The 25,351-nt window shown below is 41.3% G+C and overlaps 1 long non-coding RNA gene across 2 annotated transcripts in view; it reads left to right on the top strand.

Moving 5' to 3' along the window:
* LOC122462509 overlaps positions 1-1,752 on the top strand; it is a 174,778-nt gene extending 173,026 nt beyond the window's left edge. For both annotated transcript variants that reach the window (XR_006285072.1, XR_006285073.1), the window contains exon 4: positions 1,490-1,752. This is a non-coding gene — a long non-coding RNA (uncharacterized LOC122462509). The remainder of the gene's footprint in view (positions 1-1,489) is intronic.
* Positions 1,753-25,351: the final 23,599 nt, after the last annotated feature.

The raw sequence follows: 25,351 nt of genomic DNA, 5'->3' as shown, positions 1-25,351 counted from the left end.
TTTATGTATATTGATCTTTTAGCCATATTCTCTCTCTCTTGTTTTTTAATAAATTTTAGTTTAGTTAATAAGAACTGGCTGTAGCTTGTATTTGGGTAAGATTTGAAACATTCATTAACCTGGGAGGTAATGTGTCTGATCCTTTGGGATTGGTAGAACCTTTTCTTTTATATGATGAAATAAGATTTTAAGAAATTTTCATCATATTGGACATGGGTACCTGAATGGAGGCCTGAGGCTGGATCACTTTAAGGGAACTGTGTTGTTTGGACTTCTGAGTAACCAGTAAGGTAATAAAGAAACTGTTTTATGCTGGCTTGGTGAATCTAAGTATTGGAATATCCACCAGCTTTATGGGGATTATCTGCCCCATTCTTTGGAGTTCCCCCTAATTGAGTGAGCACAGCTGGCTCCCCACCAGGACCCTGGTCACTTCCCTTTAGGAAAAAAAAAAGAATTCATAGCCTTTGAGGTTGGTACCTATGTGTTCTTCTAACAAAACTCTGTATCTCCAATTCACAGCAGTATATAAAACCATTCTGAGTGCATCTGAGTCAGGTGGCTTTTGAACAGAGAACTGAACCAGAACAATACCCGCTCTCTTCCATATTTAGCTTAACAACAAGTGCAAATAATTTCCACCATGGAGCTGGCAGGGCCAGCAGTGCCCTAGTCTAAGTGCCACTCTTCCTGCAATGGACTTATGAGCAGGGCTGGCAAGCTGTTTTAGTTGGAATGAGTTTTCAGAAAATTATGAGGGAGATGTTAAATGTCTCACACAGCAAAAATATTTCATCAAAGGAGTAAGAGGCTTTTAAAAAGGCCTCATTATGAGGGAATCTCCTTCCAAATGAATCAGACTTGGCAGATTTACAGGAGCCCTATTTAAACTATTGAAACAGTCTCATTTTGTTCCTCTCACATCAGGACAGTAGCTGCTGCTTTGGCTTATTGCTAGGAGTCTAGAAGTACCTGTATAAGTGGGGGAGAGATTTAAAGTCTCCTCTGTGGAGACTACACTGCACATGAAGCTGGGCCCTGACTCAGGTTTGAGTCCAAGCTCCCCTTTTGTCCCCCTCACAAATCAGTCCAACTCAGGTCAGTAAACGCTCAGGATCCTGGTCCTAAGACCTGCTGGGGGGTGGGTCAGAGCCCAAGTCCTGCTATGACTCAGGTCCAGGCCCTGTCATTTTGCAGTGTGGACGTACTCCCAGCTGCAGATCCGAGTCATCAGATCTGTGTAGTGACACAGAATAGCATGGCTGTGAGACGGGTCCACAACTGTAAACCCAGGCTTACCATGCAGTGTGGACGCTCAAGCCCGGGCTTGGAAACACTGAGTCCATAAGCCTGGATCCCTCAGACCCAGGTTTATAATGAACTGTAGACATCCTCTGCGTGCCCCTGCTATAACTGTAAACAAATCAGGAACCATCTGTGCTGCACAAATAGGGCCAATAGAGATTTACTTTTTCTCTCCTTTCTCCAGTACCCCTCAGAAGAAGAGTCAGAGAGAGGGATCTCATTTGGATGAAACTTGCAAACAGGCATGCCAAGAGAAACCTGCCCCAGGAAGACCCAGGCCAAAGACAGTGGCTTGATTCTTTGTGAACATTAAGATATAGCAGTGTCAGGCCTTTTTCACACCTGAAGGAATGTGCACTGTCTATGAAGGTAATAAAGCATGTAGATTATAAAAAGGTAAATCAAGTTTGATAAATTTACAAAGACTTAGAAAATAATGCCAAAGCCAGGAGTAAGATGGGCCCGCTGCAAAGACAGTATTCAGAACAGTGTTAAACTTTTTTTGTCTTATAGAAGTTATTAAGTGCACATCATATTAAAAATAAAAATCTAGCTTTTGCCTGAACTTCACAACCAGTTAGAGCATCTTTTGGCTGTCAGTTCTAGAAGATTTAAAATGAATCACTGAGCAGAATAATTAATAACTGACACAAATAAAAATATCCATTTTGTACTAAAAATTAAGTGAGCTGTAGCTCACGAAAGCTTATGCTCAAATAAATTGGTTAGTCTCTAAGGTGCCACAAGTACTCCTTTTTTTTTTTTGCTTAAGTAAAAAATCCATGACTGCACACATTTAAAAACTGAACTGAATAATGTTTGGAATATTTTTTACTTTTGCACATTTCACATGTGTACAAAGATTAGTATGTTACTTCAGCTGAGAATCATTGACTGTAAAAAGACAAAGTTATAAAGACTGGAGAAAATGCAATGCAGAGCAAGATAGCAAATATTATAATCATATATGTAAAAAAAGATAGTTTGGCCTATAAATGTAAATACCATTAGTAAATGTGTGTGCTGTTGTTGAACAGCAGTTCTTATTCACCTTGATTAACAGTAAATGTTTCAGGTTCAGAATACTGTAGCAATTATATAAGGGCCTGACCCTGCAAACATTTATACACATAAATATCTTCACTCACATGCACAACCCTGTTGCCTGCTCGTCTAACTGAAGTTACTCACTTGCAGAAAAGGCTTTGTCCTGAAGGTATTGAAAGCAGTGGGAGTATTTCCATTGATTTCAATGGGCATGGGATCAGCCCTACAGTGCTGTGCATTCTGTATTTCCAAAATTAATACTTGAAAGCACTTCCTCTTACCCATTTTTTGTACTTTTAAGTTTTTCATCTTGTGTGACTTCAAATATTTTTAAATGATACTTAAGTGCTTGTCTCGTATTCTAGCTTCTTGCCATATTGAGCCAAATTCTGCCCCTAAAGAAACACAGTTTCATTCCAATTGCCTCAATGGGGAGCAGAATTTGGCCCTTCAGGCCTGCTCCAATGCCCACTAAAGTTTTCCATTGCCTTCAGTGGGTCTTGGATTTGTCCCTAGATGTGCATGGTCTATATAGACAGTAGTGATTTAGTGATTCTTTTTTAACATTTGCTTCACTTGCATTATATTTCAGTTTATTTGTATGGCAGAACCACTTAACATTTCTATTTTGTAATGTATTGTACTGCTTATTATACAGATAGGGGGATGCATTATAACTCTAAAGCAGAACAAGGACCATTATTTAATGGTTCTAATCATCCAGGATGTTGGAACAATGGCTCTTTGGGGAAAACAATTCCATATATGGAAATGCAAAAGACAAGAATCAAGAATCTGATGTATTTCAAAGAGACATTCTGTCTAATATTTATTCGAGATCTACAGACTGGCTTAATCAAAGACATAAGAGACATTTCAAAGGAGGAGAAGTGAACTGAATAGGGGCAATGTACTTGGAGTAAGTAATTAACTATTGGTTTTCTGACAAGGTAGCCCTTGATGGCCAAGACCTTTCAATAAGAGCAGAAAGGAGAAGCTGCCTTGATTTATCTAATTAAGCATCAAAAGTGCCTTCCTCATCACTGTTACTGTCAGGTAATCGTGAATCAAGGTGGGATAGAAGAAGCTGCATGGCTGTTGCTGATTTATTAAAGAGCAGGATCCTTAATTTTAGGGGAGAGATCTGAATGTCCTTATTAAATTCCTTGTCTTTACCATCTATTACCACATTAAATCTAGTATGATTTAAACCTGGGAAACAGGCTCATGATGTATGCATTTCTCTACTTATTTTTTCTATTTATAATCTGTATTGAGTGAATTCTGTTGTCATTCACACCACTGTATGTCTAGATTAACTCAAATGAAGTTATTGGAGTTTCCCAGATTAACACCACTCTCACTGCAGAATTTGGCTTGATATCTGGGACTTGGGAGGCTCCAGTTCAATTCCTTGCTTCACCACAGGAAGACCTAAGACCAGTTGCTTAGTCTCTCTGTGCCTCAGGTCCCGATCTGTAAAATGGTGATAATACTTACCTCACAGGGGAGTTGTAAGAATAAATTTGTGAAAAATTGTGAGACCGTTGATACCATGGTAATGGGGTGCCATATAAGTAACAAGATAGATAATATCTGCCAACAATGTCTTGTTATCTAGCATATAGAGAGTGAAGGGCTCTAAGGTGGTCAGTCGAAGTGATCTAAGAGATATTACCAGTAGCAAGAGGCAAACATAATGTTTGAGAGTTCCTTTGTTTAAAATATTTTTCCTCTAATTTTAATGTGTTTTTTCAGAAGGCAGAGGGGTTCGTTGGTTTTTGTTCGTCGTTTAAGTTTTCCTAGATATAGGGAAGACTTTACTGTGTATTACAGCCAGAAGAACAACCTCCAAAAGATATACTGTATGTTTATTTCCACCTCTCATCTTTTTTCCCCTCCTCACAGTCTCTCTAAAGAGGAATGTGAACTCAGTAACATTTGTGCTGAAATTCAAACCAGTGATGACTGAACTGATTTGAAATTAGTCCAAATAAGTTTACTCTTCCCTAATTACCAAAGTGCATTGTTTCTTCCTCTATATCCTTCTACCAATCTGTACTTTCTTCTGTGACCCTTTCTGACCTACCATGCTGTGCCTCCACCTATTCCTCCTCTTTAAACAGACTCACTAAGGCTGAGAGATCCAGTTTTCCCCATTCCCCATCATCTCTTGTCTTTCTGTTGTCTGTTTAGGGCCACAGCTTCCAACTGTATCGATGCTGGTAGATCCAGTGATCTCGCCTTAATATTTGCCTGTATATTGCCTACTGGGCACTTGATGCTAAATATATATTAATAATAAGCATAACAGAGGAGAGAAAAGTGTTGGTTCTAGCACTGAGAACTTTGGCTGATAGTTAAATATTCATTGTTCATATTCCTATAAATTCATTGCATTATTAAAAAAAATCTCACTACACTAAATACATGTTACTTGTACACAGACTGAAAATAATCAATGTGCTCCCGCTGGTAAAACCCAATTATAGAAATCACTTCTTTGGGTTCTCAATATAACGCTATGTCAAAATAAAAGTCCTAGTTGGTATGAAAGAGTAGGAACAACCAGCTTATTTGTGTTCAATCTGAGTGGAACTTAATGAATAAAATGCCTCTTTCTTTGGGCCTCCCTTTCACTGTCCCTGCATTATCACTGCATTCAGAAACTCTTGCCTAATATTGGTCCATGTCACTATGCAAATAGGTTTCAGAGTAGCAGCCGTGTTAGTCTGTGTTCGCAAAAAGAAAAGGAGTACTTGTGGCACCTTAGAGACTAACAAATTTATTTGAGCATAAGCTTTCGTGAGCTACAGCTCTCTTCATTGGATGCCTAAGGTGCGACAAGTACTAAGTGAGCTGTAGCTCACGAAAGCTTATGCTCAAATAAATTGGTTAGTCTCTAAGGTGCCACAAGTCCTCCTTTTCTTTATGCAAATAGAGTTGTCATTTAAAGAGCAAGCCTTAGCTACAATCATCTTCTTTGTAAATATAAATGCTTCAGTTAATAAAATTCACTAGGGAATAGTCCTTGTGACTTTTCCATTGTCTTCCAAAGGTACCTCATAAAAGTCTTTAAATGCACCTTTCTAGAGTTTCTGAGCCAATCACAGCTAAAATTCTCTAGTAGTTCTACCAAAGAGTGTACGTAAACATTACAATTCTCTTGATCTTGTTATATATTGTATACTGGCTTGATGCAAGAATTACTAGATGAAATTCTATGGCCTGTGTTATGCAGGAGGTCAGTCTAGATGATCATAATGGTGCCATCTAGACGTAAAATCTATGAATCCATGAATCTACTGTAGGATTAGGGATATCCAAAGGAAGGTGATTCAAAGATCTTGATGAAATTGTCAAAAAAAATCCAACAACTTTAAAGCAGCCTGAGACCTCACACAGCAGCACTTGCCTCCACTAGCATTGGCAACAGCGTGCCCCACATCCACAAAAGAATACTGGCTTCTCTCAGATCACACCCAGTGGCAGGGAAGGGGAAGAGCTTTACAATATTGTTGATTATATGCAGACATTAAAAGGGCCAGATTTTGCCTTCTGGTACATGCATGCGACTCCATTTAGCGTCAATAGGAATGGTAAGGTCCTGATTCTGCAACATTTAATATGCAAATGGGGACCCACTGGAATCAGATCAGCCACTAGAGGGATGGAAGGACACATGCTCTCTTACTTTAGAAATACTGACAAAAATAACTATAAGCATATCTAGGCAGGATAGCCAGATAGTCCTCTTTTTCTATGGTTTATGCCCTGTCCGATACAGAGACTGAACCAGATGAACAGACTGAACCAGATGCTGTTTTGTCCTGTATCATGGATTCAGGACACACCATTTTGAAGAATGTCTGCCTGGTCCCTGGTGGCATGACCTTGCACTTTGATGTAAGGCATGTGTCAAGGTTCCTTCCCCACTCTGAACTCTAGGGTACAGATGTGGGGACCTGCATGAAAGACCCCCTAAGCTTATTCTTACAACTTTGGTTAAAAACTTCCTCAAGGTACAAACTTTGCCTTGTCCTTGAACCCTATGCTGCCACCACCAAGCGTGTTAAACAAAGAACAGGGAAAGAGCCCACTTGGAGACGTATTTCCCCCCCCCCCCCAAAATATTCCCCCAAGCCCTACACCCCCTTTCCTGGGGAAGGCTTGATAAAAATCCTCACCAATTTGCATAGGTGAACAGAGACCCAAACCCTTGGATCTTAAGAACAATGAAAAAAACAATCAGGTTCTTAAAAGAAGAATTTTAATTAAAGAAAAGGTAAAAGAATCACCTCTGTAAAATCAGGATGGTAAATACCTTACAGGGTAATCAGATTCAAAACATAGAGAATCCCTCTAGGCAAAACCTTAAATTACAAACAGACACAAAAACAGGAATACACATTCCATTCAGCACAGCTATTTTACCAGCCATTTAAACAAAACAGAAATCTAATGCATATCTAGCTAGATTACTTCCTAAGTTCTAAGACTCCCTTCCTTCTCTGTTCCCGGCAAAAGCATCACACAGACAGACAGACCCTTTCTTCTCCCCCCCCCCTCAGCTTTGAAAGTAACTTGTCTCCTCATTGGTCATTTTGGTCAGGTGCCAGCGAGGCTATCCTAGCTTCTTAACCCTTTACAGTGAAAGAGTTTTGCCTCAGGCCAGGAGGGATTTTATAGTTCCGTATACAGAAAGGTGGTTACCCTTCCCTTTATATTTATGACAGCATGGGAGGCACGTGAACTGCCCGCCTGGGAAAGGCTACCCCCACCCCGCCCCTTCCACCCAAGGCCCTGCCCTTTCTGCCTCCCCGCCCACCACTGGAGCCCAGACTCCCCCCGACCGTGGCCGCCAGTCTCTGCCCCCGGCTAGCCCCTCCAACCCACCTCCCCCCAGCCCTGGAGTGCCGGAAGAGTGGGTGGCGCAGCCCCAGTCCAAGCCGGGGCCATGGCACAGGGGGAGCTGCCGAGCAGGAAGTAGGAAGGGGCCTGCTGGGGGTGGAACATGGGCGGGGCCATGCCTGTCTGTTTGAGGAGGCACAGCCTCCCCCAGCCTATGATACCCACCACCCGTGATGTAAGGTCACACTGGCATTAGCGGGGTCATGACATTCCTGGAATGTCTGGTATTCTGGGGATGCAGTCATGGCCACCCTAAGCATATCTCAGTCTCCTACTGTAACCCTCCTTCCCTCTCATTTTTTGTTTCTCCAGTTGTAAGGACCTTGGTCATTTAAGTGTTTGTATCCAATGGTGTTGCATAAATAATAACTACATTTAACAAGAACAGGAATGGAACACAGTACCATGGAGCTAAATGAATGTTGCAGTAGAATCTGACTATTTGCAACTCTTGCTTTAATTTTTTTTGACTGAAAATTTGATGTTGAATTAACATATTTATCCTTGCACTTAAAGTAAGTAACAACTAAAAACTGCTGCTCTTTAGCAGAAAATCTCCATCTACTTCATTTTCCTGGTGTACTATAAACTGGATGATTTAGTTGGGGATTGGATGATTTAGTTGGGGATTGGCCCTGCTTTGAGCAGGGGGTTGGACTAGATGACCTCCTGAGGTCCCTTCCAACCCTGATATTCTATGATTCTATTCTATTCTATGATACACATACAGAAGAGGATAGTAGCTGAATAGAGAACGATTATGAAGATGAATGAGTGGCCAGAAGACAGAGTCAGTTTAATGAGCTGAGCAGTGTGGAGGCTGTCATTTTTATAGATTAGTGCTGAACTTGTCACTTACTGAGTGATACAACGGCCTAGTTTCAGAATTATTGTATGTCGGAAATGAGCTCAACAAGTTTCAAAACAGTGGCAATGTTGTTACCAACCAACTCATCCATATTACAATTGCAGTTCTCTAAGTGTGACTGCCTCCTTCTAGCATACTCTCTGCAGCAGTGGACAGGCAGAATTTGGGAGCCCATTTATTTATTTAGTGTGTGCATAGCCATCTAGCCAAGTGATGGCATCTTCAGTGGTGTGATGCAGTTCTTCTAGGCCACCGCTGAACCTAGTCAGCAGCCATTCATTGACAACGTGCACCATCATCTGTGTTGCGCCGCAGCTGCACAAAGGGCTGCCACGAAGGCCCCAGCGACACTGGTTGGCTGCACAGAGGCCTTGCCTGGTCCGGAACTTGTTCAACGGGGACCACTGGCGACGGGGCAGGTCAGAACCAGGCGGGCAGATTGTGGGGTCTGCGATGAGAGTCTGGTTGGGAGTTATAACAGATATCTCTTCCTCTTGCCAGAGTGTTTCAAGTATGTGCAGACTGACCATTTGCTAAAGGGCTCTTTCCGCATCTCCACATAGCACTATTTGGATTGGGGAAACAGAAGCAGCAAGAGCTACTGCAACCTCAAAATAGTTTGGGGTGGGGGCAATTCCTTCACACCCACAAAACTCAGCAGTGCTAAGCCGTGCTGTATAGGCTTGGTGTCAAAGAGCTAGGACTTGTCTCTCAGAAATCAGGCTGAGCCAAGTAAGGAAATGTAGCTGGCCAGAATCATCACCTAATCACTATGGAGAGTTGTTAGAAACCCATTATGTTCTTTGGTTATGATTGCTATGGATTTATAAGCCAAAACCACCAACTTTCACCTGGTTTGGTCTCTAAATCATATATTGGCCCAATTTTATTTGAAATTAGGTCTGGGTTTGTTTCCAGGGTTCATGAGCTTGGGCTGCTTAGTAACAAACTAAACTCAAGCAAATTGCATATGGAGTTTCATTTTATAGAATAATAATTTTAAGGACAGACGAGACCTTTATGATCATACTTTATAGTCTAGATAATATTTAGTCCTTGCCATGAGTGCAGGGGACTGGACTAGATGACCTCTCGAGTCCTTTCCAGTTCTACAATTCTATGATCATCTACTCTGACCTTCTGCATAAAACAGGAAACCTTCTGCATAAAACAGGAAATAGAATTTCACCCTGTAATTCCTGCATCAAGCCCACAGTAGTTTGCATAGCTCTATCCTAAGCTAACAAATAGATTTACTCTTCCATATTTCTTTCACCTTGGGAGCATGACTTGTGTTAAAGGATGCAGCAGAGGGACAAGAGTGAAGATTGATTTGTTTTTTAAAAAGAAAGGGAAAGGTGTATCAACCCCAATCTGGCACCATTCCCAGAAGTACTATTTCACAGATACGATGCTTTTGATAATGGCATCACATCATGATTTTTGGAGTAGCACACAAGGAATAATTATTGCTCCACAAGCAGATGACAGTGTTGATTTCACCCCATCATATGTAATTCACTCAGACTTGTTTGATTTGCTGCAATGACCATTTTGTTTTTAGGGCTTTTCAGGTAATGGGTAGGGAAGGTTGCCCTTGTTTTTATTAAGTCATTGGATAGTTGTAACTTTGAGGATGGTTCTTGTTGCAAGCAGTTGTTAGTAGGATAATGTGTAATTGTTTTCTATGAGCTAAATTTTTTACTTTAAGCACAGGTGTGAGCAAGGGCTGGTGCACTACTACTCCACTCCAGTAGTATCCCTGGTAGACATTGTAACTCACAGGCACATCTATGAGGCATAATTTCTCCCTTAGTTCATATGGTCCCCAGGGTAGTAATTTACTGCTGGTTTACTAACCACTCTGGCTTGGCTCAACTACTCTGGCCAGTGAGTAGGGGTGTGGATGGAAGCAAGGCTCTGCCCAGTTCCTGCCCACTTCCCACCTACCTGTTCCAGAAATGGCGTAAGTTGGTAAGTAGCTCTCCCACACCCCTGGGCCAAGGTATGGGTAGCCTGCATATGGATGTCAAAAGGAGTTCTTATTCCCTTGCATGGCTACACAGGGCTTGTCTTCACTACTGGTGTAATTCAACCTAAGTTACTCTACTTCAGCTATGTGAATAACGTAGCTGGAGTCGACATAGATTAGGTCAATTTACCGCAGTGTCTTCACTGCGCTGCGTCGATGGGAGACGCTCTCCTATCGACTTCCCTTACTCTTCTTGGGGAGCTGGAGTACCGGAGTCAACCGGAGAGCACTGTGCTGTCGATTTAGTGGCAATTGCAGCAGTGTTGATCTCCCTGGTAGTGAAGACAAGCCCTTAGTCCAAGTCACAATCTAGTCGTACTAATTTAAACATGCTCAGAAGCTTAAGCATTGAATGTGTTTTTGTAAATAAAGCTATGAATAAAGTTTTCCTCCTGACACTCCCGTCAAGTAAGCTAGAGATTCTAACTTGTTTTTTTCTTTAAATGCTTTCATTAAGTACTTTGAAAACTATTTGCAACACAAATCCTTCTGTAAATCTTAAAATGTTTACAGTTTGTGTACAACACAGGAATTTGTCTGACTTATGTTTTCATCCTTAGCAGGAAATTTCATTTAATTTATTTTGGTCAGTTGGTGAACCTTTTTTAATCTTTTTCTGAAGTATAGTTAATACAGTGCTAGAGCTAGATCAAGATGTAAAATTAACACATTAAAATACATCAATGCCAGAAAGTTTCTATGTCGTTGTTACAGTTCAGGGCAGTTGCTCTTGTATTCCTCCTATGTGGGCCTTTTGGAGCACCAGTCTAGGTTTTTCCTGGATCTTCAGCTGTCACCTCTCTTGGGCATAGACCCATGTCTCTCTCCTTCCTGATTGGGGTTTTCCCCACAGTTACCTGCCTATACTGTTATATTCCCAGCTAGCCAGACTGCCTAAACAGGCCAGTGTCTGTGTTTTGCTTTCTTTTTGAAGGCTATGAACAACATAATTGCCAGCAGTTATACATTACCACATAGTGCTTTTTAATCAAGCACGTTCATTTTTAAGGTGAAAACATTACAGGAAAAACATATTAAAAACAATAAAAGAACCTACACACACGCTAAAAAGCTTACCAAAGGTTACCCCAGTTGCAAAATCAGCCTCTGATAGGTGTCAGTCCTTCAAAACCCACAAGTGAATTTTTCCTACGGTTACAAGTTCATAACTGCCTCAGATTCAGAACCAGAACCCAGAGTCAGCAGAGCAGCCATTTCTATTTACAGTTCAGGCCTTTGATCTTGGCCTTATGTGACAGGTAATCAGCAGGCAAAGACCTGCTCCTTAAGGTGTAACTTGTCCAGTATAGTACAGGTCTCACATCTGCCATATCTCCCCACTTGAGAGGTTGCATACAATCTTGGCCCTCAATAATATGCGAACCATTCATTTAATGCAGTGGATCCCAAAGATACTTAAACTTAATTCCCTAAGGTCTCTTTAACGATGTTGTAGGAGATTGCCATATCTGTCACAGTAGTAAGCCCTTTTAGAAAGGGGTGAAAGGCAAAATAACTCCTTTGTAGGAATTGCCATTCTGGATTAGATCAGTGCTCAAGTGCACAAGCTAGTTGTATTATGTGTTACAGATTGAGGGAAGAACAACATTGGTGGGGCTGCTGCTCCCCCTCCTACATGAGGAATTTGGGGTAAAGGCCGGGGGCGGGGGGAAGGCAAATGCTCAGAGCCTTGACTCTGTCATCCAATGAAACAGGCATTGTGTCAAGGAAGTAATCTGCTATTGGGATATGACAATCGCATATTACTGTCCCCCAGAGCAAGGGGGGGATCTGGGAAGGAAACTATAACTCTGAGTTCCTCTCTTGGTGTGCTCCTGAAATAGCATAGCTGCATGCCATCCCTTGCAATGGGTTTGAGAGTAAACTCTCAATCTAGTCCTCGATAGGTAGCACCCAATCTGACCTTGCTGTGCTCTCAAAATTCCCATTGAAGTTAGGTTCAATACCGTAGTTTGTAAAGTGTTCTGGGAATAGAAAGTGCTATGTAAATGTAAGTTGGTATTGGCATGGTTTTGTCAAGTGTTGTACAAATGTTTTGATCCTATCTTATGCACCATCTCACACCTATTGCCAAATCTCCCTGCTGCAGCTCACATGTTAAATCTTAAGGTCAAGAATATTGGTAGGGACATAAGTTAGAAATACAACAGCTACTCCTCGTCACTCCCCTGCATGTATCAAACACCGCCGCTGTATTAACTTTTGGCCAGGAAAAACATATATTTCATGCCAAAATGATGGTTTGTACTTTGATATTTACTGTGTTTCTTTACATAAATTGAATACAAATTAAATTATAGGCAGCAGCACAAGACACTCGGCAGCATGGCCTAGTGGATAGAGCACTGAACTGGGACTAAGGAGACCTAAGATTCTGTTCCAGGCTATGCCACTGGTCTGCTGCGTGAACTTGGGCATGTCACATTACTGCTCTGTGCCTCTGTTTCCCCGTCTGTGAATATTGATGCTGACCTTTGCTAAGCACTTTGAGATGTACTGATGAAAAGCACTGTATCAGAGCTAGGTGTCGATATATAAATGATAAATTAATGTCAATGAATAGCTTAAAACTTGGTGAAAGCATTTTCATGAAAAAGACAATCCTCGCTCTTTGATGATGCACAAGTTTCATGAGAAAACCAAGCTGCTGACAGTAGCCAAAAATACGAATTGAGGGAGGCTGGCTCAGTGACAAATTCATTCCAGAACTGAGCTGCCATCCCTTAGTCTGTAGCCAGGCAATCCTACTCAGAGAGGCTGGCTATCATGATCCCATGGATGACGGAACCAATGGTTGGGTGACATGCTTGGAGCAAACAGTTCTACTGAACATACAGCAAAGACTAAATGGTTATAGGAGATTTCTACCAGTAAATGAAAGCAGAGCTTTTAATATGTAATTTTTCCTCTACAATTTCAGCACTTTAGTTATCACAGCTAATCCTGTCAAGACCTTAACAAATGAGTCAGTAATTTTTGTATAATCTTTTTAATATAAATGCCTATTTTTTAAGTGACCCATTAAAAAAAATAACACATTGACCTTTTAAAACCACTGTATACTAGATCTTAAGAGATTTGGCACTGACATTTTTGTCATAATGTAAGATTCATTAGGGTCAGTGATAAATTTGCTGCAATAAATACAAAAGAATTAAAATCCTCATCAGGATTACCACAGTGTAATGCTCAGTGGACAGTGGATTGAATTATTTACTTAAAGAGATGAATCTGTGGCAATGGCAAACTCCAAGGAGGAAGCTCTGTGTGTGTGTGTGTGTGTGTGTGTGTGTACGGATGTGTAAGTGAGGAAGAGAGGAAGGGAAGGAATGGGTTTCTAAGCAAGGAATATTTTCATTACTATATTTGATTGTATTGCACGGTAATATTTACAATAGAGCATCAGAAACAGAAGTTGTATTATAATTATCCTCCCCTATTCCCTAGTTTGCGGTTAGGACACTCCAGAGGTGAATGCTCGGATGCAGCTTGGTGTGTGCCCTGCTGTGCATTACTTCTTGGCATATCAGCTCTCCTTCAAGCATGCTAAGTGCACAGAACATGGTCTCGATCGTGATTGATGAGGCAGCATGAAGAGATCAGCCCTTCACGTGCCCACTATAGTAACAGGGTTGTAATTTAGTAAAGAGTAATGGGGGAGAGATTAAAAATAAGGAAATGTGGTAAGTGGCTGTGAGTCATGTTCTCAGCTGTTTAGAACACCTTTTTTGTTGTGTGAAACATCAGTCTAATTGTTAGTGTGGCATAGGAGCATGGTGAATCAAATGTATATGAAAGACGCTTTACACTGATAAAAGACAATGATGTTCTTCAATCTTTCATTAAATGGAACAGTCTTCTCTACAAACAATTTATGCAGTATAAATTTGGCACTTGCCAACAATTTCCCACAGAATAAAGTTCATAACAATTTAGCATTACTAGATCAGGGTTGTTAAGAATAACATTATTGGAGGGGAGGAGGGAATAGAGGTTTACAAATCTGCTAACAAGAGGCAGGACCCTAAGAAGTGCTGGGCACCCACAGACCCATTGAAGTCAGTGGGAGTTGTCAGTGCTGAGCACCTCTCAGGGTCAATCCTGACTGGAACAACAATAGCTTATTGCTTCAAAAAAGTTCAGCATATTGGGTACATGGTGAGCTCTGAGCTCTTTTGTAATAGTGACTATGAGTGTCACAATGGGAGCTGCTGGGTCCTGAGCTCTTTCGAAAATCTGGCCCTTAGGGCTTGCCTACCCTCCCAAATGGCTCTGTTATCCCCTGAAGCACAGGAAATGTGCCCCCTCCCTCCCCCGGCAGTTCTTAGCAGGTAAGGGAAAGTGGAACAAATATTTTGTTTTAATTTATAATTTCTTGTACATTTTAAGTGTGCACAATTTTTTGTGACTGGCTTTGGAGCTTAGGCCCCGATTCAGCAAACAATTTAAACCATGCTTAACTTTCATTCCCCAAATTAAGATCAGTAAGTCTTATTGAAGTCCATGGGATTTAAGCATATATTCAAAGTTAAGCACGTGCTTGAGTGTATTGCTGAATTGGAACCATAAATAGGATTGTATAATAATTGATTTTTTAAAAGAAAAATTGATTTCTCCTGCATTTAATCGTAATAAGTTAGAGTTAACTACCAAAAAGACAAACTGCATTATGAAAAGGAGGACTCGGATGGGATTTTCTTGCTACATCATTTTATCAGCAAAACACATTTTATAAAGATGGTATTACTTTGAGAGAAGGGGTTTAGAGGAATATCCACACTTCAAGTGGCACTTGCCCTTTGTCCTTGTGCTTCACAGTGCACCTGAGATACGTAGTTATAATTTCATCAAGCATTATTACTTCCTCTTTCTAATACACTGAAATGAACTAGTGAGGCAGAAACAGAATTAGGGCTTCGATTTAGACGCATTAGTCATGCAGGAAGGTAATCAGCTGGTTAGTAATGGTATCACACCTGCTTCAGTGGAACATATTTACCATTTTTTTCCAGCAGCCATCCTGTTAGCATGAAAGCTACAGGGGTGAGGGGAATGATGATGAGCAGGGTTCTAAGTGTTTGTTTTTTAAAATATTATGCAATTACTGTCTGGTTCAAATTGCCTCAATGATGATAATACTAGTAGAGTATTTACAGAAAAAAGTCTAGTCTGAAATGAAACAAATAACAATCAGATGAGACAAAACCATAAGAACATGAAGAAGGAGGAAGTACTTTGTGGAATTTTATCATTAAAATAGAACCCAAGCACCAGCTAGACATGGGAAAATATTTAATCTGCTATTTTAACTTGCCTGCCTTAATTCTTCCTGCCATTGCAGGTGCACATGGGATTCTGTCCTGAACTGTTGTTTGGTATTGTGGTGTGAAACAGCTGCTGTTTTCTACCCTACAAGCAACTGCATTTCAGTGCTGGGTGAAGTAATTCCAGTCACTATTTCAGGGCAACTGCATCTGTATTCCCCACTTGTGGTCCACCAAGGGCACTCACGGATATCCCCAGCAAACCAGATTGCCTAAAAGGCAGTGTCTGTGCTTTGCTTTCTCTCCAGAGGTTATCCCCCAGTGTAGTGCCTGCAGTTCTAAGTTACTGCACAGCTCTTTCTAATCAAGCACATTTATTTTTAAGGTGAAAGCATTACATGAAAAACATATTAAAAACAGTACAAGAACCTACACGCACGCTAAAAAACTTAGTAGTGGTCACCCCAATTGCAACCTTGGGCTCTGGTAGGTGTCCATCCCTCAAAACCCACAAGTGGGTTTTTCCCATGGTTACAAGTTCATAACTGTCTCAGATTCAGACCCAGACCCACCATGAATAGTTCAGTCTTTCCTTTATACAGCTGGTGCCTTTGATCTTGGACTCATGTAACAGCTGATCAGCGGACAGTGGCCCACTCCTCAGGGAATATCTTCAAAAGGCTGGGTTTAATTGGAATAGGGGATATTCCCTAGGAAAAGCACTTCACACTTGTCTGGCACATTGTTCAATGTAGACCTTTGCACCCCCAGGTCTCACATATGTCACAGCTCCTCTCTCTCGAGGTGACATATAATCCCAGCCCACAATAATACCTAAATCATTCATTTAATATAACAGACCCCAACGATACTTAAACTTAGTTCAACAAGGATATTGCAGGAAATTGCAGGAGCTGTCACAGTTCCTTCCCCTTTCCCTTGTGGAGCAGAGGTGCAGAGGGGGCAGAGTTGGCTTCACACCTAGCAGGCAGGCCCTCTGGGCTGGGAATATTGCCCAGGAGAGAGGCTTTATGGATGGTTTGTGTTCAACAGAGCCAGAGCAGAGTGGCTGCATGGCAGCCATCCATCTGCATCTCTGTTTAAGGAGGGCTAACTTGATAGTGCTCACTGGCTTCATGGAGGGGAGGGTAGCAAGACTGTCTGACAGACTGAGGAGTCTGCACATGTGCTCATGTCAGATTCACATGTTCTCCCCTACCTGCTGTCAGTTTCACATGGTCAGGTGGCCAGTGACTGGCTCTGACGGTCAGTGTCCTGGGGTGTACAAATATCAGGACAGAATACTGTTTTCTGTAAAGTGGCAGGAGCAGTCCCAGGTCCGTAGAGACATTCAGTTATCCTGTTTTGTTTACAACAAATGAGAACAAGTTATTCATTCACATTCAGGCAGCAGTTAGCAGAGAATTTTAAGGGAGGTTGGTTACAAACTTTTTGTAGATCTGATAAATTACAAAGTCCAGTCCTGGGCAACTGCCAGGATTCAAGACCAAGACAGTCTGCATTCATGCAGATAACTATACATTAAGATCAATTAGCAGCTAAAAAAAGTTGGTGCAATTAGTCGTTCATTCCAACTGGGAGAATAAAGCATAGATCAGTGGTTCTCAACTGGGGGTCCGCAAGCTCTTTCAGGGGGGCTGCAGAGCCTCACAGCTGAAACCTGGTTCTCCCAAGTCCCAGCGCGGAAGCCGGGAGCAGCACAGGGCTGAAGCTGGTACCACCGCTCCAGTCCAGAGCGGCATGGGGCTGAAGCCAGCGGGCCCCACAAGCCAGGAGCAGTGGATGGCTGAAGCCGGGAAGCCCAGCCCCCCGCTGAAGCTGGGAGCCTCACAGAAAGCCCCTCCCCCCAAGCCCGTACACAGCCCTTAGCTACTCCCTGAGCTAGGCCCCTGCCTGCACACAGCCCCTAGTTGCCCTCTCCCTGCACCCTGAGCTACTCCCCTCACTTCACACAGCCCATTGCTACCCTCTCCCTGCACCCTGAGTGGTTTTTAAACTTTCTGAACCGAGTCCCCCCTTTGAGCTATATTTGTGGTTGCATCCCCCCAAGCCCAGACAGGCTGGGTGGCCTCCTGAGTGAGCCAGGGGATGGAGACGGCACTCCCTTCCTGGACTGTGCTGTGTGGAGTTGGCTCAAGCTCCACCAGCCCTTGCCCACCCCCCAATTAGACATAAAACTATACCTATGCCCAAGGGTCCCGTCCCCCGGGCACGGAGCCCCACACTTCCCCTCCCTCTACCCCCGCCGGGCCCTGGCTTGTTTATAGCACGTTGAGGGGGGCCTCAGCAAGAAAAAGGATGAGAATGCCTGGCATAGATGATAATGGAGAGGACAGTTTGAAAGTGCTGTCAAACCCCACCTCTGGGCAAAGAAAACATGAGACATATTTGTATAAAGACTTGTTGAAAAGAGTGAGGACATTCCATCCTCTGCTTTCTGCAACAATAGCCATTCAGTATCAGGACTGTTTCAAAAACGGAATCACTTAGAAATGGCCCAGTCATCTGAAATTTTGCTAACATTACAAATGTTTTTTGAATTTGTCACGTTAGCTCAAGTTTGCAAATTTCCTTTTATTTTAAGGATAATTCATTTTAGAATAAAAATTCTAGCTAAAAGGGAGTCTGTGCTATGTTTTATGAATAGATGTTCCCTCGACAAATCCCCCAAGCCCAGCTCATACAAGTAAGTTTCCTGTACATGGTGTGTGTGTGTGTTTGTGCGTATTCACTGTATTCGTCTTTTTTGCATTTGAATATCTTTCTTCCCTGTAGTTGTTTGTTTTCATGAAGAAAGCTATTCGAGTAGTATTTTTGCATGGCGACAGGGAATAAAAGTGCTGTTAATCTTACAGGAAAATCTGGTCTTGAGATTTGCAGCTCATTATTGAAGAATCAAAGGATAGTTTGCCTAAACTCTGGATAAGCATCCAAACTTTTGGATACTTATGTGAACTAATGTCAAACTATGAACTTTTTGACATGTAGAATAAACATGGCTGGCTTATAACTTATGGATTGCACCATGCCATACTTATGGGTTCCTCACCCAGCTGCTGTATGATCAAGTTGTTTTACCCATTTTTGTACATTAAAAATGTTTAAGTATTTTGTATCTTTCCTTTTGATGATGAAGTAGCTCTGAGGTACAGTAGCTTGCCAGTAGAGTACATGGCAGTATAGAATTCATTATCGTACCTTGTTAAATTGTTAAATTTATAATAAATACCTGTTCATATGAATAAGTTATATGACACTTTAAGTAGACTTTGAATAATTTGGGCTGCTGAATTTTGGATTGCAAACGTGTTTTGTTTTACTCCTTTAAGAGTTTTCTGGGAACACAACTTTTATAATTTCCTTCCTCCAAGATCCTCTAAACATTTGCATGATATAAAAAGAATTAGAAACCTATATTGATAATAGCTGATGTCTTTCTTCATTAGTAACTGCCCAAGCAACAAGGAGAAAGCTGGAGAATGTTTGAATAGTGAGAAAATAATAAAGTAAATGGATTTGGAATGGAAAATGACTCAAAAAATAAATGCCAATTCATCTAACAAGTTCACACAGGTTTATTTAGATTGCAGTTTCTTAGAGATATGGGCATTGCCATTTAATGTATGTATAAAGTAGCTACCAAGGTGTTGAAGCTATACACTACGGGTCAGATTCTGATGCCCATGTCATGGTTCAGGGTTAGCTTCATCTTTGATCTCTCAGAAGTGTTCCCGAGTGCACCCACCTCAGGTGATAGGCCCCGTGCCTTCCCTTCTCAGGATGGAATCCTGCAATTTTCCCACCTCTCTGACTGGGTCCTGGGGTGCATTACCCTGGGTACCATTTGTGGTTCCTCGGCCAGCCTGACTGGATTTGAGCCCTACCAGTCTTCCCTTCAGGAGCTGTGACCAGTGTGTGAATACCATAAGCCAAAACAGCCTTTTTGAAACAAAATATTGTTTAAGCTCAACAGTAGGAAAAAGCATCACAAGAGCAGAGGGTTTTTAACACAATAAACAACCCACATGTCTGTCAGTCTTACCTTACTTCATCGGATGCATAGCATATCGTGGAAACTGCAGAAGACCAGCAGGAGAGTGGGGTGGGAGGAAGTTTTGTTTCATGGTCTCTGTGTGTATATAATGTCTTCTGCAGTTTCCACGATATGCTATGCATCCGATGAAGTGAGCTGTAGCTCACGAAAGCTCATGCTCAAATAAACTGGTTAGTCTCTAAGGTGCCACAAGTACTCCTTTTCTTTTTAGCAGAAGTTTGCCTCCTTTTCTGTGTATGTGGAAACTAACCCGTCCCTGAATTAACCCTTGTAATCATACATCAAACCACACCAAAACAATCATGCAAAGAGAAGAGTATATATAACATACACAAAATATTATAGGCATCTTCCAGGTTCTTCACAGCCCTTACTCATGCTGAGTAGTACTTTATTCTGGAAGCAGTTCCATTGAAAACAATGGCTCTGCTAGCAGGGTATGGTAGAGCAGAGCAGATTTCCCCACTGTTATCTCTCTTGTTGCTCCTATGATTTTATTATAATTTTCTGTTCTCCCCACCCCCACCCCAACGTGTTAAGGTCACCTTTTTTATCTGCCTGTGGGCTTTTGTCACCTGCCCCCTTTGAACCTAATTTAAAGCCCGCCTCACTTATGCCTTTTTCTCTATCATCTTCTCTCCCTGACATGAAAAACTAGTTACATCATGGAGGCGAATTTTATCTTCCCAATCTTTGCAATCCCAAAACATTACATTTACCTGAAGGCAAACTTCCCTAAGCTATCATGTGCTTTGCAAGCAAAAATCCATTATACACAAAGTCAAAGTGGGGAGCAAAGAGACTGGAACAAGAGAGGAAGATGTTATTGATGTGACTTGGTGACATTCAGACTGCTGCTGTGCATTTGTCTTTATAACAGGAAATCATTTATCTGAACTGGGAAGTTTATTTTGCACACTGAGTAAGGGTGCCATCAGGACTTGAAAGGTCAGCAGCACACCTGCCTCTGAGCCACTTCGCATGCAGTCAATAGACAGAAAACCAAAATGCTTAGTTCACTAGCCCTGCAATCCAATATTACATGCCCTAAATGTACTGTACCATTCTTCTCCAGTCCGTGAACATTCTAGTCAACTTACGTAAGTGTGGTAAATATTGACTACCTTGTATTACAGAATTTTCTGTCAAGTTTATCTAAGTCCAGCAGCTACTGTGTGAGTGATAAGATACCTAAGCTTTGAAGCTGGATACTTCTGCCCCAAAGGAGAAAGATTCATCTCTCTCCAGAGAACTGTGACACTGGGTAGGAGGGAGGGGTTTGAGGTGAAATTATATTGACTGTCCTATCCCTTATATGAGCATGACTGCAGAGTGGGGGTAATATTTGCAAACACCTAAGTAACTTAGGAGCCTAAGTCACATTTTCAGAAGCTATTTAAGCACTTAGGATCCTAAGTCTCATTGAAAGTCAATGGGTCTGAGGGCTTGTCTAGAGTTAGACAAACAGTAAGGCTCAGTTCCTCAAAGATATTTAGGTGCCAAACTTCCTATGAAATTAATGGGAATTAACCCCCTAAATGCCTTTGGGGATCTGGGCCTTAAATATATGTCACTTTTGAAAGTGGTGCTTAGATTCCTAAGTTACCCTTAGGTTTAATTCCTACCCTTTATTGCTTCCTGATTCAATAGCAAGACCAAGGCCTACTAAAGTTATAAGGAGGCTTCACACTGAAGGGACGCTGTCTGGTAGTTTAGGCTTCAATTTAAAAAAAAAAAATATTGCTTAATTATTTTAAAAAATTAACTGAACAGTAAGATAATTATTTGTGTGGATATTACTGTTTTCAATGAGACACCACCAACATAATGTTCAGTAAGTTTTTAAAAAGGAGCTAAAAGTAGTTTCAAGAATTGCAAAAACCCCTCAGTTCCTACTAGTGTTTATTGTTTTACAATCACACTTTCTTATTTTTTTAAAAGTGGGATTTTCAAAGCACTCAACACCCGCCCAATTCTGCTCCCATTAAAGCCAATGATAAAACTCCCATTCACTTAAATGGAAGCAGCGCTGGTCCCTGGGTCAGAATACTCTCATCATTCCATTCCCCTATTCACAAGATACAGCCAGGTTTGTTAAGGCACTTTGAAAGAGAGAACTCATTGGCCTGAAAGAATGTGCAAGCTGGAGTTAAACTCTGAATGTGTGAACTTTTCTGAAATAAATAGACAATGGAGAACAATGTGAATTTAATTGTAGAAAACATAGTTCTATTTGTTACCTGATGATGTACCAAATACATAGCTAATTTGGAGGATAGGATTAAAATTCAAAATGATCTGGACAAACTGGAGAAATGATCTGAAAGAATAGGATGAAATTCAATAATGACAAATGCAAAGTACTCCACTTAGGAAGGAATCAGCTGCACACATACAAAGTGGGAAATGACTGCCTAGGAAGGAGTACTGCGGAAAGGGATCTGTTTGTTACAGTGGATCACAATCTAAATATGAGTCTACAGTGTAACACTGTTGCAAAAAAAGCAAACATCATTCTGGGATGTATTAGCACGAGTGTTGTAAGCAAGACACGAGAAGTAATTCTTCTGCTCTACTCCGTGCTGATTAGGCCTCAGCTGGAGTATTGTGTCCAGTTCTGGGCACCAAATTTCAGGAAAGATGTGGACAAATTGGAGAAAGTCCAGAGAAGAGCAACAAAGATGATTAAACGTCTAGAAATCATGACCTATGAGAGAAGTTTGAAAAAATTGGGTTTGTTTAGTTTAGAGAAGACTGAGGGGGAAAATGATAACAGTTTTCAAGTCCATAAAAGGTTGTTATATGGAGGAGGAAAAAAATTATTCTCCTTAACCTTTGAGACTAGGACAAAAAGCAATGTAAATTACAGCAAGGATAGTTTAGGTTGGACATTAGGAAAAAAATCCTGTCAGGGTGGTTAAGCACTGGAATAAATTGCCTAGGGAAGTTGTGGAATCTCCATCATTGGAGATTTTTAAGAGCAGGTTAGACAAACACCTGTCAGGGATGGTCTAGATAATACTTAGTCTTGCCATGAGTGCAGGGGACTGGACTAGATGACCTCTTGAGGTCACTTCCAGTTCTACGATTCTATTATTTTAATTGTTGCCTGATGGCATACGACAGACAGTGAAAGAGAGACCTAGTCTCTTCTCCACCTGGCATTTAGAGATTGGCTCAGGCACAGAAAACTCACAAAAGTTTGATGCTATTTGGAATCTGAACTTGGCTCTAGATCCAGATCTTGCATCTAGTCCCTGTATCTATAATGGGATGAACCAAAAATCAGACTCCAAACAACTCTGAGCTTTGGTGTGTTTAAAATCTATATCTGAAGTTTAAATCTCCAGTCCATATCTCGGGGTAATATTTCCAGCCAGTTCACCTACCCTTTTCCAAGAGCGCAAACCAAGTCATAGTAAGCAGCCTATCTCATGATACTTGGAACCAAGAGAAATAGATGGGCTACCAAGGTAGGACAGGTGAAAATAAAAGTTGTTGAATTTTCCATTAGTCAAGTTACTGAAATAGTTAAAAACTTCTCCCCAGGTTATAAGGGGCATTGACCTCTACCAAGCAGTGGCGGTGAGTGTGACAGTGTTGAGAGCTTTTTGATACAGCTATGTTGGAGTTGCTGGAACTGCTCACTAAACATTGCTTTATTTGCATGACTTTCCAGAGGGCTATATGATTATTCAAATACAGGATAATTACTCTTCTCTGTGTATATTTCTTGTATTTGTCTGGCACAATGAATGAGTATTTTCAAGATGCTAAAAAGGATTTTCTGGTTTTGGTCAAGGGGGGATAAAAACTGAGCCACAACAGCTAGAGCCATGCTAACAGGCAGTCTGTGCATTGTGGCCTGTCCTGATGATGTATTTCAGTTGCATGAAAAGGGCTAGAAGTCATAATCCCAATGTTACTTTGACTTACCCTTTGGCCACTGAGCTTGGGTTTTTATTAGTGTTTTCTCTTATGTATCTATGATTCTCAACTGTTTTATTCTCAGAGAAAGAGTCCAGCTTTGTATGTCTTCTTTTTCAGTACCTCACCTACAATACAAAATGTACTGTAGAGCCATAGCGACATCACCTCTGGGAGATGATTTCTTTGAAGCTGAAGAAGAGGGTATGTGCCTGGGAAGGAGGATTTAGGTACAGGTGTTTTTTCAATTTGTCGTGTTTTCCATTTTCATGCGGGCTATGCTTTCTACCACCAGGCTTTATTTGCCCATCCCTTTCCCAGTCTCTGCTACCATAGCATCATGCTCTCCCAATCCATCACTGAGGCTTCCACACATTGCGATGACACTCTTCTTATTTTTTACATACCCTGGTACCAGTCCCCACTGTTAGGTCTGTGGGTGGGGCCTTTCCTCACTGCTGCAGTTCTTGAATTATACATAACAAGCCGTGTGTATATATGTGTGTAAATAAACACACACACAGCTATTATCTCCTCCCATCAGCAACTGCTTCAGTGGTAATAAAATAAATGAATTAAACAAAACTGAAGGAACCAAAGTGATACTGTTCTGCAGTAACCACCTTCATACAGGAAGCTCAGCCATTAGAGCTTCACCCTTCCTTCTCACAGGCTCGTTCCTGGGTAGGTTTGGGAAATAAAGTGAGTCCTGTCCTAAACCAGAAAATGTTCCTCAGCTTTACTAATGCTGAGAAAAAGACACTCATGATGGCCCAATTCAGGATGCATCCCTGTTCAGGACAGGGCCTACGCCACTTGATTGTCTAAATAGTTTGTCTAACACAGTCACTAGAGAGACAACAGGGTGATTTTTAAAAATAAATGTTGACTCATTTTAAATACCCTTATCTGGAAGGAGCATCTGTAAATCTCTTCAGAATCCTCCTGGATCAAAGGACTAACATCCTTACTATTTCCAAACAACATTGTACCCTGAAGCCACCATTTTGACTGTGAAAGTCCTTCCCCTCTCAGTTACACCATCCCCAAGGCAGCTGCCAAATTGACCCCTTCTCTCCGCTCCCCACCCTCTGCCCCCACATAATGTCATTTAAACTACCCAGGCATTCCCAAAAGATGAAAGCTTGAGCTGTTATTGAGATTTGAATTCAAAGCAAACACAGAGGCAATAATCCCTAAGGCTTGAGGTGGTGCTGTTAAGTACAGTACATAATGCAAAGAATTTCATCTCTTTGCCGCTCCTTCCATTTAGAAGCACCAAAACATTTATCTCAAAGCAATAAATGCCATTTAAAGAATTATTAGGATTTTAGATGTTCTGTTTGGCAAAGAGGATTAATTCTTCTTCCTTCTCAGTTTCTACTCAGCCAATAAAGCAAGTGATATTAAGCAAGTTTTGCTCTTCACTGTTCAATTTAAAGGAAAGAAAACCTCTCTATTTCAAAAATATGCTGCCCAGATGATTCGTGTAAAAATAATTTAAAACAATTGTAAATTAAATATTTAACTTGTTATTGTACAATTAAAATGACTCTGTAGTGCCTGGCAATTGCCATCTGATACTTTTTTAGTTTCCCACAATATGCCTAATTTATTTTTTGACTCAATTTACAAAAAGTCCCCCTTCATAAGTTTCTCTGGGGGTATGTATCCGTTATTAAAACCCACGAGCGCCAATAGAATTTGTGGTTTCATCTGGATTTGCAGCTAATGGACGAGTGTCCTCATCATATAAATCAATATCGATTCCTCACCCCTACCGGCTGTGAGGTCAATGACCAAATGAGCACGGAGGCTGAACTATTGTCTTACCTCTATACATGATCCCAGTGGAAGCTTATTGGAAGGGCATGCCTCCAGCCTCTAGGGTTTTGAGGGGC

The sequence above is a fragment of the Chelonia mydas genome, chromosome 11, assembly GCF_015237465.2.
Source record: "Chelonia mydas isolate rCheMyd1 chromosome 11, rCheMyd1.pri.v2, whole genome shotgun sequence".
NCBI classification, from domain to species: Eukaryota; Metazoa; Chordata; order Testudines; family Cheloniidae; genus Chelonia; species Chelonia mydas.
The sequence above is the reverse complement of the archived record's forward strand: the minus strand, read 5'-3'. Positions and strand labels throughout refer to the sequence as shown.